Here is a 21,056-nt window from a genome sequence, read left to right as displayed (position 1 = left end):
AAAAAAGAATTTGTTATATAGACACAAATCCTGGACAATTTAATGTGGAAAACTGGATTTTAGGAAACATTCAAACAGCACACCAGATGAAGAACCATGTTCACTGATTGGCCTGTGTTTAACACACAAGCAAGTATGTTCCTTTACCCTGAATCTTCTAAGTTTTTATTTTTAAAAGAGAGAAATTTCCAGTAAAATGTAATTGTGTATGTTTGAGGTAAAGAGGATGGTTGAAAAGAGAAGGAGGATAGCGGGACTGACACAAGATAAAATTCTTCAGAGGAGTCTGAGAAGAATGCCATGAGAGTGCCTTGATTCACTGAAGCTTTTTGAAGGTCTAGAGAGAAGATTCTCATTTCTGAGGAACACCCAAAAGGACTTTGAAGAATGTCCTTTTTCTTATTATGTTTGTTTATGGAAACATTTTATTTTTATATAGGTTTTGGGTTTTACCTAATTTGACTTTGTAGCTATGAGATTGGGGGAGGGGAGTAGTTAGAAAGCTCATTTTATTTTTAAGACTGAGGTTTCTGATGGAATTTTGGTAACTTCCTGGAGATTAGTTATCTCAGCTTGTGGTGGTACAGTTCAGATCGGTTTTAGTGATGAGCATTAAAATTGCAAAGAACTGATTTGAGTGGATGCTTGTTTGTGTTTAGCGTCTGGTTCAAAGGTGGGTTCCTAGCTTGTTACTTGGAACTCTGCCCTCAGTAGATGTATTACTTTACCACAGTTTTCAGAGTCTTTGGAGTCACATTTAGGTTAAAATTCTCACCTGGCGAGCTTTGTGACTTCGGGCAAATTCTTTAATCACCTCCACTTGTTTCCTCACCTGTAAAATGGAGCAAATAACAACGAGCTGGCACTGTTATTCTAAGTGTCACCTTAAAATGATATATGGGAAAGGTCCTGGCATTTACTAGCTGCCCAGCAAATGTTTGGATTGTTTTAGTTTGATTCCATTTCTGACTCTGTGCTCTTGGCTTGTTGCTAACAAGCAGACCGGGAAACCACAGCACGGTCTGGCTGGAGGGTATTTGTTGAGCCACCCAGCTTGCAAGACTGCTTTGCCTCTGTCAGGAACAGGAGCCCCTGAAATTTTCTTCTTTCATTTCTTTTTTTTTTTTTTTTTTTTTTTGGCGGTATGCGGGCCTCTCACTGTTGTGGCCTCTCCCGTTGCGGAGCACAGGCTCCGGACGCGCAGGCTCAGCGGCCATGGCTCACGGGCCCAGCCGCTCCGCGGCATGTGGGATCTTCCCGGACCGGGGCATGAACCCACGTCCCCTGCATCGGCAGGCGGACTCTCAACCACTGCGCCACCAGGGAAGCCCTCTTCTTTCATTTCTTGATTCCCTAAGTGTCTCTTCTTCCTCACATGTAACTTGTTATTAGCGGGACACTCTCTTGAATGTTTGTACCTGAGTCTTTCTATTTGTGAATAGTATTTGCCTGATTTAGGTCATCCCAACTGGTAGACTGAGTTGATGGATCTGGAGAACATTCTTTTTCTACATTCCTCTGTTAGGGCATTTATCACAATGATAGAATTTTTTGTTTTTATTTTACAAATATTTGTTTAGCTCCTATTATTTGCCAAGCAATGGAAAAAAGAAAGTCCCTGCTCTCATGGAGCTTATATTCTAATGCGAGAAGTCAGACAATAAACCAGTATAAAATACCCCAGATGTGGTAAGTATTGTGACGCAAAGTAGGATAAGAAAGACTAAAATAGCATGCTGTTTTCCATTGGGTGCTCAGAGAACATGTCCAAGCAAAGACTAGAATGAAATTCAGCAACAAACCATGAGATATCTGGGAGAAAAGCATTCTAGGCAAAGGAGAGTGTAAGCACAAAAACCCTGAGACCAGAGATGAGGGCAGAGAAACGCTGGCGACAAAATTACTTCAGGCCTTGTAGATGACGGACAGGACTTCAGATTTTATCCTGAGTGAGGTGGAAAGCTGTTGCAGAGTTTTGAGTAGATGAATGTCATGATCTCCTTTAACTTTTCTACAAGTACTGCTTTGTCTGCCATTATGAAGAATATCTGTAGGGGGCAAAAGCAGTAGCAGAGAGTAGAAAGCCATTGCAGTCATTCAGCTGAGAGGTGATGATCTGAATGAACTAGGCTGACAGCTGTGGAGTTGAGAGGTGGTTATATTCTGGATGTCTTATGAAGATTTGCCAATGGGTTGAATATGGGTATGAAAGAAAAGAGGAGTCGAGCATATCTCAAAGATTTGGGGCCTAAGCAACAAGAAGGAAGAAGATGTGCTTTCCAAAGAGAGTGAAGACTGTTGGAAGAGCTAGTTGGAGGGTAAGATCGTGTTCAGTTTTGGAAATGCTAAATTTGAGATGTCCGATAGCCAAGTGAATGCGTTGAGTAATTAGTTGAATACATGACTGGAAAGTCTAAAAGTGAGAACTAGACCAGCATTGTCCAATAGGACTTTCTGTTATGATAGAAATGTTTTATAACTTCACTCTCCAATATGGTAGCCACTAGCCATGGGTGCCTACTGAGCACTTAAAATGTGGCTATAGTGCAACTGAGGAACTGATTTATTATTTTACTTAATTTTAATGAATTTAAATTACAATTTGAACTGCCACAGGTGGTTCAGGCTACTGTGTTGGTCAGCATGCAAGACAGTAAATAGAAATTTGAGTCATCAGCGTTTCAGTGCTGCGTAAGGCCATGAAACTGGATAAGATCTGCTTGGAGGGAGCATAGGTAAAGAAGAAAAGATGTCAGAGGATCAAGACCTACAGTGCAGAGAGGTTAGGTAGATATAGAGCTACCAACAAAGGAAGTTCAAAACGGAACAGATGGTAAGGAAGCAAAAGGCGAAGAGAAAGTGGTTTCCAGGAAACCAAGTGAAGAAAGTGTTTTGAGGAGAGTGAGCCACTGGGTCAAATGCTGCTGAGCTATCCATCACCCTCAATCATAGTGAATCACTTACGCAGTCTTTAGAGAGACAAGTCCTTATCTCCAAGCCTAGCATGTTGTTATTGCCTTATAATTCCAAAATGAAGAAGGTTGAACAGATGGATGGATCACTCAGTCAGCTTTTACAAACTTATTTGCAGGAGATATGCTCCCTAATTTAATGTCAGCGCACTGAAATCTTAGAACTGTTACCTTTTGGAAATCCCAAACTGCTCATTACTTCTTTCTCACTAGTACTCTCCACCATCTCACTCTCCCTAGTTTTAACAGGACATGATTTTGGAGAAGCTGGGATAGAGACAGCGTCAGCACCTCTTATCTTAGCAGTTGACATGAAAGAACCAAATATCTGGCCCTAGACTTTCTCTCTAGCTTTGTGTACACTTGGTTTGTACCAACTTTTAGGGTCAAATGAAGAAGTTACTGGGTATGGCTGGAAAGAAGCAGATGATTTTACCCCAAATCCCTGAAACATTGATACGGCTTATTAAATTGACTCTTGTGATACTTCCATATAATTTTTTTTTTCTTTTCTCAGTTTCCCTTTTAGTTCTTGTAGACTCTGACTATTGACAATTGACTTTGTCTCTCCTGCCTTTTCTCTTGTGTATGTTTTTTCCTTGGTCTTTTCTCCATTTATTCCTTTATTTTGAAAAGTTCCATTCATTGTTCCTGTGCCCTGACTCAGATTGTTACTTGGTCTGGCTAGCCACACACATCATTGCTTTGTCTTGCTGTACCCTAATATGCCTCCATTTGGAAGCTCTCCCCTGTGTTCTGACCTCTGACTATTCTGTACACCTGGCTCTGCCTTCTCTTCCATTCTGTGTGTGTTATACTGCTTCCCATCATCTCTGATTTGCTTAGAAATCTCAAAAAAACAAAGAGACAACAGGCATGCCTTTCTCCTTGCCACCTTTTATATGTTGATTATAGTTTCTATGGTAATCCTCTTCAGTATGATTTTAAATACTTATTATGATACTTTGTTGTTAATACTCATTTTCTTTTTTCTTTATATCTATACTTTACCACCTTATAATACTGAATGAATGTTATAATTGGCACAGAAAATTCATTATCATTCCTATTGTTAAAATACAGCCACGCGGGTAGTGTTGGTGCAGCATTGTATAAGGAGGAACAGATGCTAGGGTAGTAAGGGGCCAGAATCTTGAGACCCACACCGACCCTCTATAGTGAAGTCCAATGGGGGCAAGGAATTTGTGTCACTCTCAAGCTCTGAGTTTAAATCTGCCAAGGGAAAAATGCAGAGTCGTAGCTTGCCTTAAATGATTAAGTCACATGAGGGATGGGGAAAGAAAATCCCAAAGGATCGGTGGCTAGAAAATCTTTTACAGCAATTGCATGAGACCCTAGAAATCAGAGATGGAAATGAGAGTGGATTATATATACTACAAAAGACAAATGCACACACATTCCCTGCCGAATGGGCTTTTAATAGAAGACAAGCCGAATAAGACAAAATGTACGGTAATTAAGGGACATCTTAGGAGGGGTCAGGGTTGCTGAAATCTTCACACATTCATACATTTAGTTTATTTTGAATTCTTCTATTATGCTAATTACCTGACGGTATGAATTTTTACAATCCAGTTACATGAAAATGACAGATTATTAAGTGAGGTTTGTGTATTTAACCTCATGATTCGGTTATATGCCATTTATGCGCCTCGCCTAAAATGTTTGCCTTCTAATATTTGTTTGTTAACCCAGCTGCCTCCGTTTATTGCTGCCATATTACAATGAATGTTTTCTGCATTTTTATGAAGAGCCTATTAGCAGCCGAGGCTTGATTTAAAGAATTTCTCCAGTTTATGAATACAGTTCATCTCTGTGAATGAATTTAGTGCTTTAATGCTATTTATTTACTCCACACCATAAAAAGTAAAATAATAAATAATGGGTCCCTTGGGCTTGTGGTAAAACTCAGTGATCATTCTTTCAGCAGGAAGATGAACAAAACTTGAGTGGAGAAATAATGATCAAAATTCACTATGCTCACTGGCGTGCCATTTATATACGTGAATCTAATAAAGGCGGAATTACAGTGCCTAACATGATGCTCAGTACTGGCATCTGAGTGTAATGAGACTGGGAGAGGGAAAAGACTCAAATCATATTAGCAACATTTTAGAAGATATCAACTCCAAATTAGCAATTCAAGTAAGAAACTGTTCTTAAAAGTGTGTAACACCTGATTTCTTGGGCTAAATAAACGTTAGGTTAGTGTTTTCCTCCAGCTTCATCCATGGAAAACTCTTAGACTTTGAGGGGAGGGTGGGGACGGGGGACATTGTTTCACAATTCCTTCATTATCAATTTATGATTAATTTGGAGGTTTTTAAGATGACCCTGTCAGTTATTCATAAGTGAAATATCTGCAAGGCAGACCCTCAACATGGTCATTGGTCAGTAGAGCTATTCTATTTCATGGTTGAAGTCCAGAAAGAGTTAACTCATGAATACTCAAAACTGTGTTAAATACACATTCAAATACACATTCATTCATACATATATTCCAAGATTGTTCAGGTTATTTTTGTATTTTATTTCCTTCTTTAGACATTTGTTCCTTGAAGTAAAGGGTTGCAAATTTACACGCCGGTGGGAGCTTGATTGATAAATGAATGGCTTAGGCACACTGGAGGACCCTTGTTCCATCTTAAGGGGCCAGCCTGTACTCAGGTCCAGCTAATGTTTGATTTTCATGTGAAATCCTCATATATTCAATTGTCATCTAATTTTTTAAAGTTAAATACTGTAGTCTCATACCAAATAGGTGAGCACTCTGGTTTGGGTTCATAGGTTGCCAGCTTGATAATTCTGCTTTAAACTATAAGTTCCCAAAAATGTTTACACAATCAAGGCTCCTGTTGAACTGTTAGCTCCAGTCACTCACTACTGGTTTGAGTGTACCTCCATTTTGATTCCCCGTGGTCATGCCAGTTTACCTCATGATACATTGCTAGGGCTTTTTCTTGAAAGTAAATTACTTAAAACTTTTAACGTCCTTAAAAGAAGAGTGCTGAATAAAGTGAGGTATTGCAAAGTAGAGTACATACAACTCAATAAACACGAAATACCTAGTGTTGTTTATATTGCATTTTTATTTTTCAACCTTTAAAAATCAATATAATTAAATTTTATTTTATTGAGTATTTATTAAGAAATAAATGGATGGTAGAGGGATATGCTTAGGTCTATCTTTATGGTAATAGAGTCATAGACAAGTGGTTTGGTGATTGTGTTTTGCTACTAGCAAATGATAAGCAGAGTCAACACCAAATGGAGGAATCAACTGCAAGCTTACCTTTTTTACAAAAATAAATATTAAAGGATTTTCTCATTTCATCCCAAGTCATTTGCTAAAGTCATAATTTTATTGTTTATCATATGGTATTCAAGAGAGTTCATACTGATCTGTCTCTATGATCCAATGTTGCTTCTTTAGATAAAAATTTATTTAGCATCAACTAGAATGGTATATTTGTACATATGTGTAATAGCATATCAATCTATGAAGGCTTTTTGTCTTCATAGTTCTACTTAAGGATAGGTTAAACCACCTTAGAAAACCCCAGGTAACCCATAATAACCAGGCAGTGTATTATGGAAATACACTATAGGCTGTGTGTAAGCCTGTGGTTCTCGATCAGGGGAGAGTTGACTTTATTCTGAAAGATTCTGAGGGCTAATTTACTAGTTGTCTACTTCCATTGTGAATAAATCATCCTACTTTGTAGACTATTTGATTTAGAGCAGACTGTATTCCTGATGGCCCTGCTAAGATAAATAGCCCTGGACTGTGTTTTCAGATAACAGGGTAGGAGTGGGGAACAGTGTAAAATAACCCTCTGATGAGAGCCTTCAGAAGGCACAATTTTGATTTGGGAAGCCCAGAGTTCAATACTTGTTCCTTTTTTGGACAGTTTCAATTATTAGATGGAGATGAAATCTGCCTCCTTGTAATTTTTACTTCTAATTTCAACCTCTAAATTCACATAGCACTATTTGGTTCTCTTCTCTGGCAGTTGAGAGTTTCTGCCTTGTGCATTATCTATACTTGTCTCATGAATAAAGAGTAGTGACATTGGGAAGGTTGCCTACTCCATGAGCCTGCAGCTTTGTCAAAGCACATGAGTCAGATCCGCTAATGCAACTCAAGTCAAGCAGAGGGTCACAAGATCAGTGGGATGAGAGTTGCAATTCATTCATTCAAAAAACTTTTATTGAGTGCCCATTATACACCAGGCACTGTTTCAGATACAAGATGATACTCATACTCTAACTTCATATCTTAATTTACTTTCTAGACTGTATGTTCTTTAAGAGCAGGGTTCTTGTCTGATCACCTTTGTATCTTCTGCCTCACCTAGCACAGCATAGTACATTACATTTAGAATGTGCTCAGAAGTTTATTTTTTAAAGAAGTGGAAGACCTAGTTATACATATTTTGGAGAGCACCATAAAATAGATCTAATCCTTTTGTGGCAGCCATTAAATATATGTCACATTAGCATAATGTCCAGGCTAAATAGTCCTAATTTTAACATTTCTTTCTTTTGCGTAGTTGGATTGCCCTTCTTTGGTTCTTTTTCAGTAAAGTATTGTCCCTCTTCATGTGTAGGAACAGGACTGAATACAGCATTCATGATGGGATGTGATCTAGACAAAGTGAAGGGGAGGGTACTGTGCTTTCTGTGGTTCATTAATTTCCCATAAGGCATTTATTAACTTATCACCTTCTCCTTTTTCCCCCAAGGTTGCCTTACTTTTATTTTATTAAGTAAATATAGTAATTTACAGGGTGTTAAATATCTATCTCTACCCAAGCATGTATGCTCTTGAACTATTTACTTTCCTGTTTTCCTGATAATTTTCACTCGTGAAAAGATTGTCTATGATTAAGACTTTTTATTTGCAGTCAGAAGTTCTTATGCATAATTATAGAAAGCTTTTTGAAAATTCATATACAGTTGTCATTTGGGGGTACAGAAATATAGTAAACGTGTGTGTCTGTGTGTGTGAGAGAGAGAGAAACAGAGATCAGAAACAGAAACAGAGATCGAAGTGCTCAATCTCCAAGGTTTGGCGTTCTTGCCTCCTTTTGTTTGATGGTAATTCTTCTTCATATTGATAATATTTGTCTTATCCTTATAGAATATTATTCTGTTTTATTTGAACTCCTTATTTCCTATGCATAACACAAAACTAATTAGTTTGGTAATTCTTAGTGTTTCCCTTATTCCTCATGTTTAAGTTCTAGAGAAAAGAATTACAAGATTCTTATTGACATCTTTGTTACGGTTAAGATGTGTTGCTGTTTATGGGAGCAGATGACAAATCCCCATGTCTTTGTCATTGCACAAGCCTGCTACCAAATCCATGGATCAGAGTACCCTATCCAGATGATTTACTGGGCTAGATTTGTTCCATAATTTCATCAGTAGACACTTCTCGTCTTTGTCAACTCCATCCTGACCTCCCCACAAGGGGAATGTAGTAGAAATTTTCGGATGTCAAATGTATTGCATGCAATTAAAAAAAAAAAAAAGACTGTCATCCAAGTTATCAACCATAAGAATGAAATTCCAAAGCTTCAATTTGGGATTACAGGCTTGTGTGTGAAAGTTTGCTTTTTTCTGGCTTTTTACTTTGGCTTTTGCTTTCTTTCTATATTCCAGCTTCCTTCATTCTTCAGTTTAATTTAGCAAATATTTAAGTCATCACTGTGTGCAAAAAACTGTGCTAAGCACCTTGATGGTTACAAAGATAAATGAAAGCTCTGTTCTATTTTTCCCACTCCAAAGCCACCCAAGGAAACAATCACTCGTAAATCCTTCCTTTTCTGCTGAATAGCATCAAAATAGAATGCTTTGGGGTGTTTTTTTTTTCTTGTTAGTTTTAACTTAAAGATTTTGTGTATTTTGTTTGTTTCTTTCACTGGTAGTTACTTTTTAGAGAGCCTTCATCACTCAGTGAATTAGAATGTTTATTTAATGTCCTATTATGTGTTCAACAGTATACTGGGCTTAAAATGCATCACTATAATTGTACTCTTAAACTTTCATTGACTGTTTTAATAAGGCTCTGTTTTCTCCTGTTTTGTTCAAGTTAAGAATAACCTTAAAATAAGGGTGAACTTAATGGTGTGGAAATTATATCTCAGTAAAGCCGTTATGTATATGTGGAGGAACCTAACAGATCTTACCTAAATAATATTGCTGTATAAATACAAATAGGCTTCTTTGGTTAGATTTAATCCCATGTTTAACAGATTTGCTGGGCCATTTTATAGCACCATAGATGGGCAGCTTTATTCCACACACTAACTCCAGTTCTAAAACTAGATGGAATCTTAGTTAACTAAGTGAAACACTATTTGGATAAGAACTTAAGCAAGGTTCAGTAATTCTGAGTTTCCCACTTTGCTTGCAAAACACAATGTAAGTACAGAATTACGCTCTTCACAGCTTATTACTCTGTGTGTTCACTCACAGGGAAATAATTTAATGCAGTTTACTCCCAACTGTTTCCCTCATGCTGACCCCTTTATTAAAGTGACTGATGTCTCAAGGTTATGTTTATTTTGAAAAAAAATTTTGGTGGGGGGGAGGTCATAAATTTCATCCCACACCTGATCTCATCCTCCTTTTGTTTTTTTCCCCTTTAAAGTTTTCACATTGTGTCACCAAACCAGCTCTTGATAACTTCTACCCACTCTTCCTGCTTGGTTGATCTGAAGTTACTTCTTTCACTTGGATATCTATTTTAATATTGTTCTGGTTATTCTTTATATGTTCAAACTAATCTCAGGACTTTCATTTAAAATACCTCTTATCTATTACATGTTAATAACATAGGCCCTTGCCTTGGAGTATTTTTTTTTTTCAATGCTCTTAACCTTGGACAAGCAGGACATGTTTTCACCTATTGTCCCTGGAAGTCTGTTGCTTCTCTCCCATAAATTGTTCTTTTGGAGATGGACCATCATACTGCATGTGAATACACCACTTAGAACATTTTGTTTTTAGAATTTTACAAAGCCTTTTTCTTCCTTTTGCCACCTTTGTTCCAAATCATGCTTTTACACAGTCTCAAAGCATTTTCACAAACAGTGTTGTCTTTAAGTTCTGCTTCTCATAGCTGATTGTGATCTAATATATCCCTCTCCCCATCTCTGAAGGCCTCTGAGCTTTTTTCTCACTGCAGATGGCCACCACACAGCCACTCAGAGCAGAGCCTTCGGCCTGATGTTCCCAGCGCTCCTACTGGGGCTACTGTATCATGCATGCCCCAGAGCTGGCCCTGAGGAGTGTTTTTAGCTTCACCTGAGTTGCACTAATCCTCACAGGATATAGACATTATATTAACTATAATGCTTTATAAGCAGTTGAAATTGCCAGTCGTTCTTTGTGGCAGGCCTTTATTTTCTCCTACATGTTTCATTTTCTCAGTGCAGAACATCCTGTAGAATGTTGATGCTAAAAGACTACTCACAATGGCTGTAGATGATAATATATGCCTTACAACATTAGTTTGCTAATTTGTCTATGATCTAAGTGTGGAAGTGAAAAGAAAGTTTAGAATGGTTAACAAATCATATCTCATTGTTAAGTAGTGGGGTTTTTAAAAAATTAGGCAAAAGTCCTTCATATTGATTTAATGAATGAATGAATGAATTTTCTCCCTTCCAAGGAGTGACCTTTATTTCTAAGTGTAATCCCTGTGAATTAGAGGCTAAAAATCTTTGTTTTACATCTGGAGAGCAAATGGATGTTCCCACTTCATTCTCAGACAAGAGGGTGATTGATAGCTTTGATATCAAATTCTTAACTGAAATAAATTTTGTCTCAGTTTGAGAGAAAATAGTGATAACACAGGGTCCTTTCAGCCAGCCAACCCAGGCATATGAGATTTTTCTTTCATCTTTATTTGCTTGTATCCTGGACTGAGAACCTCACATTTTCTCCTAAAATTGATTTAACAATATGGCAAATGTTTAAAAATATCTAAAATAAAGAGTATAGCACATTCTACTGAAATAGGAGGCCAGTAGTTTATACATGCTTGGTCTAATGCATTCCTTACCTTACATAAACCTCCAGAAAAGCTATAGGAAGGAAACACATTCCTCTGACACGACTGGGTGTAAAATGGATATAAACCAATTACTTTTTGCAGTTCTTAGTCTCAGGAATACTGACCCTTCTGACTTCATTTTGAGGCAAGAACTCTCTACCTCCACCTTGCAAGGAAAAATAATTGAGCAGAATTCCTAGCAAGAAGCAAATCAGGGTTTTCAAAGAATAATTTTGCTAGGACCTATGGAGCAAATCACCTCTAAAACATGCAAAAGATAGTTATTTAAATACATTTAAGCTTCTAATCAAAGAGGTCTTTGATGAACTTTCCCCACTCTAAATACATCAACATAAGTAAAGAGAGTAAACCATTAGAAAATCATTATAATAAACACCAACATTGATCCACTTCTCTCTCCTTTGGAACCTCCCCTCCCCTCGTTTTACGCTATTCAGGTAGGTTCTGTATAGTGAAGTAATCTAACTCTCACAGGCCATCATAAAAGAAATATGTGACTTAAAAAAATTCTTTAAGATTTCAAGGAAACTGGGCAGTCCTGCAAGTGCCTGGTTTTTAGCTGTGACTTTCAAGTTGAACTTTTTTGATGGTAAATAGCGTCCTGCTTATGCCTGTGTGTTTTGGCTTTAAAAAATCAATCTCTGAGAAAATGGGCTTCCATCCTCCTTTCAGCCCCGTCTCCTTTGATGATTGATGTTCATTCAGTAAGCTGCTGACCCAAGAAAAAAGAATTGTTTGTGCTGTTGTTTTGAATAAATAAACTTACAAAGAATCAATGGCTGTAGCTTAGAGAAATTAGATGGTGGAGAGCAAGACTTTCTGCCATGTTTCTCATGTAAATAAAGCAGGTAAAGGGCATTTCAGCACCAGATATCTTTTTGAATGACGGAAACTTGCTTTGAAGGGAAACTTTTCTTTTCAGTTAAAAAGAAATGTTCTCCCTGTATCTGTAGTGAGAAAACAATCTGTGTTTATGACAAAATAGGACAACTGCCTTATCCCTATAAACAATTCCAGACTGGCAGTAGCAAGGCAAGCGTGCCCATTCACTGGGCCTTAGCTTACATTCAGTATTGTTAGTATATGGACTTAGGTCCTCCCACTGTAGTTGAGAGAAACATTTCTGAAGGACTTTAGAAAGTTTTATTTAGTTTTAAGATAGGTGATTTTTCTGATCCAGCTGGCTTTTTTTTTAACTGATGAAACATGAGTAATTTTGCTTTGCCATGTCACAATTTCCTTTACCTAAACCATACCACCAGATGTTTTGATCATGGAGGGAAGGTGATATCACCAATAATGACTGTTTTTCAGGCAAAAATGTGATTCAGTGGGTTTCTGGCCATGAGACTTACAATCAGTGTTTTAGGCAAGCCAAGATATTTGAAAATATAAAGGATGCCTTGCTTTTTATTACCTTTTATTTTGGTACCACTCACTCAGAAGTATCTCATAAAAAGAGTATGTTTCACTTCTTAGTTTACTTAATCCACAGTTTCAGCGAAAGCAGCATACATTTATGTTAATAGTACATGCAGGGTCAGAACTTAACATTAACCATGTTTTATAAATTGTGAACCTGAATATCAGAGAATAGTGGGAAAGCTAACTAAATTATGGTATTTCCAGATCGTGTTCTGTTATAGAGCCATGAAGTCAGTTTTCTGTTCTTTAAAATGGAGATAATAATACCTAGCTCACAGGGCTAAGATAAAGACTACATACGTTCATATATGGGAAGCACTTAGAACAGTGACTGGCACATAAGCATCATATAGCTTTTTGCTATTCTTATTAGTGGTAAACACTAACAAATGTCCAGGAAGAGCCTTTATTAGGAAAAAGTATATACGTTTCAAGTGAATTTGTGATTATAGACACGGTATGATCTTAACTATGTAAATATTACTAGGAGGTAATATAACAAATAACAAGCATAGTTCTCACTGGGTATTCTTTTTCCTTTCTTCTTTTTAATTTTGTCTGTATTTTCTGTTTTAATCGGATGAACGTATGTTCTATGATTTGAAAAAAATGTGATTTAAAAGATTTTCACTAGCTCTGACATAGAATCCAAGAATGCATTTTTTCTAAGAGAAATGATCTGATACATCCAGGTATGCTCAGGCAAATTCAGATATAAATAAAAAGAGTGAATACCCATCCGTGTAGAGCAAATGTAGAATTACAGCATAATACAGTTCTATCTAGTTTCAAGTCCTTGTGCTACCAGAAACTGACTTAAAACCTTAGAAGTATCATCTGGAAAATGGAAATAAGGTCCTTTTTTTCTGTTGATCTCAAGATGGTTGGAAGGATGCAATGAGGAAATATATGTAAAAGTGCTTTATAAATATTACCTAAAAGTTGTATTCTATCTAGGCTTTCTTTTTTGTTTAGAATTTCAACGTTACAAACTTTCAGGTATGAACGGTATTAACTAAAGATATTTTCTAAAATTGTTATGAAAGAATGAATGAAGTTTGATTCAATAGTTAGAAAACAGGTTTGTCTAAAACTCTATCTTAGGATTCAGTCTAAACTATATCCCCCATTGGGATTCAGATATCTATGAAGAACTGATTAGGTTGTTCAGAGTCTCGTTTATTGCAAAAGAGAATCCAGTAGGCGTCCTTAGGTCAGTAAGCACTGCTTTCAATTTAGAAGGCGAATGGCGATCTGGTGTACACAGAGCTCTGGTATCAAACATTTAATTGTCTCCAGCCCAGCCCTCTTCTTTACTTTCTTTTTTTTTTTAATATTTGAATTTTATTTATTTTTTTATACAGCAGGTTCTTATTAGTTATCCACTTTATACATATTAGTGTATACATGTCAATCCCAATCTCCCAATTCATGCCGCCACCACCACCACCACCACCCCCTCCAGTTTCCTCCCCTTGGTGTCCATATGTTTGTTCTCTACATTTGTGTCTCTATTTCTGCCCTGCTTTACTTTCTATTGTTCAAATTTATTTAGCATGCAGTAAAGGGAGTTAATCCCAGTGAGTGCGCATGCCTACTTTCGCCCCCATTTGCTGTTTGCACAGTGAAATCTTCCAGTGCTGATACTGAGCAACAGAATTAGCACTGCCGTGTAGATTTACAGTCTTACCAAGAACTTGGGAGTTTATTTTACCCTTTCCTTATAGTGAACCGAGTCCATCTTTTTCAGGCTCAGCTTATCTCTTCATAAGGTAAGGAATTCTTGTGAAGGTCAAAGAAAATGATAGATGTAAAAATGGCTTTTGAAAAACACCTAAATTACAGACACAGGTTATTTGTATAGCCTTGAAATATCTCTCCCGAAGTATTTATTAATTACTGTGGTGGTTTTGAGACAGGAGGGAACAAGGCAGGGCACAGCCATTAAAGCATGACATAGCTGTTGAGAAAAACAGGATAGGATGAAAACTAGTTAGAAACCATTAGGCCCAAGATGGCAGAAGATTCAACTTTCAGTAGACATTGAGCCTCATTATACATTTATTGTGATACATTAGCATATGCTAAATGACACGCCCAGAGGTGCCACGACAGTTGGAACAGCCTTGGAGGCTGACCAGAAAAGGTCAAAAAGTGGAGGGTGGCCCGATTCCTGGAAATCCCTGACACTTCCCCAAAGTATTTGGAATAATTCTCCCACTTGTTAGCCAATGAAATCACCCAGCCCATAAAAACTAACCACCCCTTATTTGGGGGCTGCTCTCACTTTCTGAGACAACCCCATTTCTGCCTATGGAATGCGTATCTCTAAATAAACCTGCTTTCATTTTCTACGGCACACTCTTGAATTCGTTCCTGCACAAAGGCAAGGACCGTCACTTGGCTGCCTGTCCCAGGGACTCACCGGAGACCTGGGACATGACCACCCTCTTGTGCCCCATTCTCCTGCAACAGTTTTAACATAGATACACAAATTCTTTGATACTCTTCCCTCCAGTAGGAGGCAAAGCCAATTCCCTTGCCCTAGAGTATGCCCTGGACATAGTGACTCACTTCTAACAACCAGGGTATCTGGAAAGGTAAAAAATAATTTTATGGTGAGGAAACTTGATAGACACTGCCTTGCAGGTGAGCAGTGTTTACAGCACTCGTAATAAGGCACACTGATATCATGTATCCCCTGATGTGGTAAGATGAAAAGGGCACTTCCCCTCTGTGGTATCCTCTCCCAAAATCCATAACCACGGTCTAATCCTGGGAAAACATCAAAGAAACAAAATAACCAGCACGTACACTGCAAAAGTTTTGAAATCGTGAAAGACAAAGACCAAGGAACTATCATAGATTGGAGGAGACTAAGACATGACAACTAAATTCAATGAAACATCGAGGACTAGACCCTGGAACAGAAAGAGGATATTCGTGGAAAAACTGGGGAAATCAAAATAAAGTCTATAGATTATAGTATTGTATTATACAAAGATGGACTTTTTAGTTTTGGTAATTACACAATGGTTAAATAAGGGTATACAGGAACTCTCTATATTGTCTTTGCAACTCTTCTCTAAGTGTACAGTTATTTCAAAATAAAATGTTAAAGAAAAGTCTAGTACATGAGAATTATCATACAGGTGTATAACAACTTTATTCAAAAGAAGTGATATGCTGGGTACTATATTCAGTTGTATATAATAGAGAAAATCTATGTCATCTGTATAATTAAAAATTAATCTGTTTATTTTTAAATATGCACATGTATTGTAACATACTTTTCCATTTCCTATTTGGGAGGGAGGTTATATCCAAATGGTTGAGATGGAAGCTCATAAAAAATATGAAAATTGACAAGTTGGATAAATGATATAGAAATAAGTCTGTTAAGCATGGTAAAGATAATAATGCCATTGGAATAGCTGACAACTACGGAATGGTATAAATCTAGCACTGTTTTAATCCCTTTACATATATTCATTTGTTTAATCCTTACACCTAAAACTTATGACCCATGAGGCAGGCACTGTTAACTATCCTCATTTTGTAGATGAAGAAGTTGAGTCACAGAGGTAAAGCTCAAAGTCTCACAATACACAAACCAACCATTTTGCGCTACTAAGAATTCGTATGCTACTAGGTTCATACCAAAATGTTTACTACAGAAACACCCTGGTAGCCATGGGTGGCATTATGGAAGAGGTGTATACACTGAACAATTTCATAAGCCACCTTTCTCATGCACATGTTATCATTTCATTGCATACTAGTCCTGTACCAGATATAAAGTAGTGTTTATGATCAAACCCTTTTACCACCACATTGGGTCTGAGGCTCTCAGTCAAAACGATTCAAAAGCTACACCTGCGGGGTCCTGGAGCACACTGTTATTTTCTCAAGCACCATTATGTGCTTTTGAAGGAAAGGAGTTGGTCCCCAGATGGCAAAAGGCTGTATGGATTTCCCCTCTGCATTGAACACCATGAAATGCTTTTCTTTAAACGAGTTGGTGTTCTGATCTTGCAGAGACTTTGTCATTATATGAAAGGGGGAGAAAGTCTGAGAGCCCCTTTGAAAGACCGCCCTTCCCACCTTGATTTTCTGAGCACTGTGACTCTTTTGATTGTCATCTCTCCTTTTCTGTTGTCTTTGTGGGGCCTCACTTCTCATTCCCTGTGTTTATATTACATGGCTCATTCCAGCTGACACATTTTGTTAGTGTTATCAGACAGATTAGAAGGAGTAAAATCACCTGGAGTGTTGTTTCTCATTCTTTCAGGTCAACAGGCTTACTTTCAAAGATAGCGCTCCTTGATTGCTCTGCTTGGGGCATAATTGATCAGTATCAAGTTTGCAGCTTATTCTACATCTGACTTGTTAATTTCACTCACAGTGTGCTGATTTCATATCCAGCATTTGTTCATATGATAGGGCTCATGATCTTATGTACCTATATATTAAACTGTTCAGAGACTGGCAATAGAAGAATGAGTGGTTTATCATTTGGTCATCTGAGCCGTTAGAACTAATATCTGTAGCTTTTGAATCAAAGAAAACACGGTGATTATTATTCTTTCACTGATCATTAAGTATTGTTTAAGGTTAGAATTTGTAAAAATAATTTCCAGCAAAATCCTAATTTAAAAGCCCTACTCCTAGTATAGTTTTGTGGTCTACACAACATACTGTCTCTTTTACCCAACTTTGGGGAATTCACATGAGATTTTTAGGCATTTTTGAACCAAGGAAAGCAGTTTTGCCAGTTTTGTTAAAATAGTTGTCACTTGTATGACACTAGTTTTTCATGTGGAAATAAAAATCAGGTAATAAATATTAACATCAAGATATGAAAAACTGGTGAATATTTTACCCATACATCCAAGGATGTAAAATAAAATACCTAGAATATAGAAATTTCCCCCCTTTTTATTGAAACATAGCATATTAAGCAAATGATCACACTGCACAGTCAAGTTTGTTTATACACGTATAGCAAGCTGTACTAGAGCATTTAAAAAGTCAACAAATCGCACTTGCTATTTTAAAGATGTATTATTCTGCTAGTATTAACATGTATGATTTATCCAATTAGCTGCTTTAACAAACCTTAACTAGTGCAAACTACTTAGCACACATACGAGGAAATTGTAGCTCAGAAAAGATGTCTCTAAGTATCATATCATCCTTCTGCCTTTTGGCATGACTACATGTAAACTATGAAATAGTGTTTTACAAATGAAAGATACTCATCTTCCGTGATGATGTATTAAATTTACATTCATTAATTTAAAATTTATTTTAAATGCCAGAAAACTTTATTCTTTGAGTTTTAATGCACTCTTGTAACTTTGTAAATAATGCAAAATTATGGTTTAACTACAATAAATGTAAACTTGATAGCCTTTTTTTAAATTGAAGTACAGTTGATTTACAATGTATTAATTTCTGCTGTACAGCAGAGTGATGCAGTTATACATATATATACATTTTTTTATATTCTTTTCCATTATGGTTTATCACAGGATATTGAATATCATTCCCTGTGCTATATAGTAGGGCCTTGTTGTTAATCCATTCTATATGATATGCTTTTAAAGACAGATAATTTTAATACAAAATTACCATATTTTTATTTGATTTTTAATTTAAGGATTGGTAATTTAAACAATGCCAAATTACATCACCTCTGTAATAATTGGGTTTGATGAAGTAAAAAGATTTCACACGATATGTGACAAATGTGTGGGTTCTAGGTCAAAGGAAATGGGGGAGAAAAAATGTTAGCAATGACCACATAACAATAAAATAAAGGGACTTTGATTTCTGGCAAGGCTGAAGGCTAAAAACTCTGGAAAATTTGCCAGTACAAAGGCAGTTAGAAAAGCTGGATATAGTGTAATAAACTTTCTTTTAAATGTGTTGCTGACCTCGTTAGAGAGTAAGAGGTCCCTTGGGGGTGAAAATAAAGAGAAAACTGAGAAACCAGAACAGTAAGCTGATACTGTATTGCAGCTGCCTGGGGGGCATTTGTCAGTCTCACTAACCAAGAGGCTTGAGTTTTAACAGCTGCATCACTACTGGAGACAGGACCTTGGCCCTATACAAGAGGGGATTTAGAATTAAAACCACCATATAAAGCCTAGAATTTTTGATGGGTTACACCTTCAGTAAAAGGGTAGAATAGAAAAAAATCCACTCATCAGCAAAGGAAGATGACAAAACAATTTGTCCTGGCAGAGCAAACAATTCTTCTCTACAGGGATATGCCTCATTTAGGCCTTGGTTCTTCCCATGGATAAAATTTCCTAGTGCATGAGTTCACAACCCCAAATAATAGGTAACCATGAGCTGGAGTCAAGCAGAGATAATAAGCAGTTGAATTAGTTCCCAATAACTTTAGAAGTGGGATTACTAATTGTAGAATATAAAAAGGGTATGTTTCAAACGTTTAAAAAATAAAATTTGCCTCAAAAACATGATAACAGAGTAAGATGCTCTCAAAAAATGACTAGGCAGTCTTAACAAAGAACCAAATAGATTTCTAAGGATGAAATTTTAATCTTTGCATTAAGAATTTAATTTATGGTTTAAATATTAGATTAGACACACTCGAGATAATTAGCAAACTATTTAAAACATCTGAAGAAATTACTTAAAATGCAGTGTATAAAGACAAAAGATTTAGAAAATAGGAAAGAAAGTTAAAATATGTAGGATGCTGTGGCCCTTTTACAAAGGACCACAGATTCTTCGACGCTACTATCATTTTTTTTTAAATAGATCTTTATTGGAGTATAATTGCTTCACTATACTGTGTTAGTTTCTGTTGTACAACAAAGCAAATCAGCCATATGCATACACATGTCCCCATATCCCCTCCCTCTTGAGCCTCCCTCCCATCCTCCCTATCCCATCCCTGTAGGTCATCGCAAAGCACCGAGCCGATCTCCCTGTGCTGTGCTGCTGCTTCCCACCAGCCAACTCTTTTACATTCGGTAGTGTATATATGTCGATGCTACTCTCACTTCGCCCCAGCTTCGCCCTCCCACCCCGTGTCCTCAAGTCCATTCTCTATGTCTGTGTCTTTATTCTTGTCCTGCCCCTAGGTTCTTCAGAAACGTTGTTTTTTTTTTTTTAGATTCCATATATATGTGTTAGCATACGATATTTGTTTTTCTCTTTCTGACTTATTTCACTCTGTATGACAGACTCAAGGTCCATCCACCTCACTACAAATAACTCAATTTCGTTTCTTTCTATGGCTGAGTAACATTCCACTGTATATATGTGCCACATCTTCTGTATCCATTCATCCGTCGATGGACTTTTAGGTTGGTACCATGTCCTGGCTATTGTAAATAGTGCTGCAATGAACATTGCGGTACATATCTCTTTTTGAATTATGGTTTTCTCAGGGTATATGCCCAGTAATGGGATTGCTGGGTCATATGGTAGTTCTATTTTTAGTTTTTTAAGGAACCTCCATACTCTTCTCCATAGTGGTTGTATCAATTTACATTCTCACCAACAGTGCAGGGAGGGTTCCCTTTTCACCACACCCTTTCCAGCATTTATTGTTTCTAGATTTTTTGATAATGGCCATTCTGACTGGTGTGAGGTGATACCTCATTGTAATTTTGATTTGCATTTCTCTAATAATTAGTGATGTTGAGCATCTTTTCATGTGCCTCTTGGCCATCTGTATGTCTTCCTTGGTGAAATGTCTATTTAGGTCTTCAGCCCATTTTTTAACTGGATTGTTTGTTTTTTTGATATTGAGCTCCATGAGCTGTTTGTATATTTTAGGCTACTCCTATCTTGAGATGAAGTCCATGCCCTTGAAACAGGGCAGGATTGTGACTAATTGAACTGAGTGTGTGGCATAAATCCTGTTATGTAATTTCAGAGGCTTAAGTCCTAAAAGGCTATATAGCTTCTACCTTGTTTGCTGAAATAATTGTTCTTGGAACCCTGACAGGAAACAAATCCAGATCCCCTGTGGCTGCAGTGTTCTGAGGAATCCCAAACCATATAGAGAGTTCAGTCCCAACTCTTTGGGTCACTACTAGTTGTTTGAGTATTCCCAGCTAAGGTGCCAGACATCCTGGAACAAACACGGTGCATCTCTGCCCTGCCCTGTGAATGGCTGAACCACAGAATGGTGGTGGTTACTAAGTTTTGGTGTGGTTTCTTACTTAGCAATAGGTGAATGGAACGGACAAGATAAGAAGTTCTAACATATATCTGAAAGAAATTTCAAACGAAGATAATAGAAAGAATGGGAAAGAGGCAATATCTAAGGAAATAGAAGTTGAGAAATTTCCAGATTTGATTAATGATGTACATCCTTGGATCCCCAAAATATAATGAATTTCAAGCAGGAAAGATAGAAGAAACCCATGCCTTCAAGCAGCAAAATAAAACTGTAGAATACCAAAGCCAAAGATAAGATATTAAAAGCAGGCAGATAGATTCCTTACCAGTGGAGTACAACCTACGTTAGTTGGTACAGCAAAAAACTGGAGACATCCTAATCATTC

The 21,056-nt window shown here is 37.1% G+C and overlaps 1 protein-coding gene and 1 non-coding gene across 4 annotated transcripts in view; both read left to right on the top strand.

Annotated features, from left to right (window-relative positions):
• EXOC4 (exocyst complex component 4) overlaps window positions 1–21,056 on the top strand; it is an 815,814-nt gene that overhangs the window by 417,782 nt on the left and 376,976 nt on the right. The gene's annotated exons all lie outside the window — the stretch shown is intronic.
• On the top strand, window positions 2,020–2,138 carry LOC132525040 (small nucleolar RNA SNORA17). Its single transcript, XR_009542169.1, has one exon. It is a non-coding gene; the product is annotated as a small nucleolar RNA SNORA17 (small nucleolar RNA).

Source organism: Lagenorhynchus albirostris, chromosome 8 (assembly GCF_949774975.1).
Source record: "Lagenorhynchus albirostris chromosome 8, mLagAlb1.1, whole genome shotgun sequence".
Classification (NCBI taxonomy): Eukaryota; Metazoa; Chordata; class Mammalia; order Artiodactyla; family Delphinidae; genus Lagenorhynchus; species Lagenorhynchus albirostris.
The sequence above is the reverse complement of the archived record's forward strand: the minus strand, read 5'-3'. Positions and strand labels throughout refer to the sequence as shown.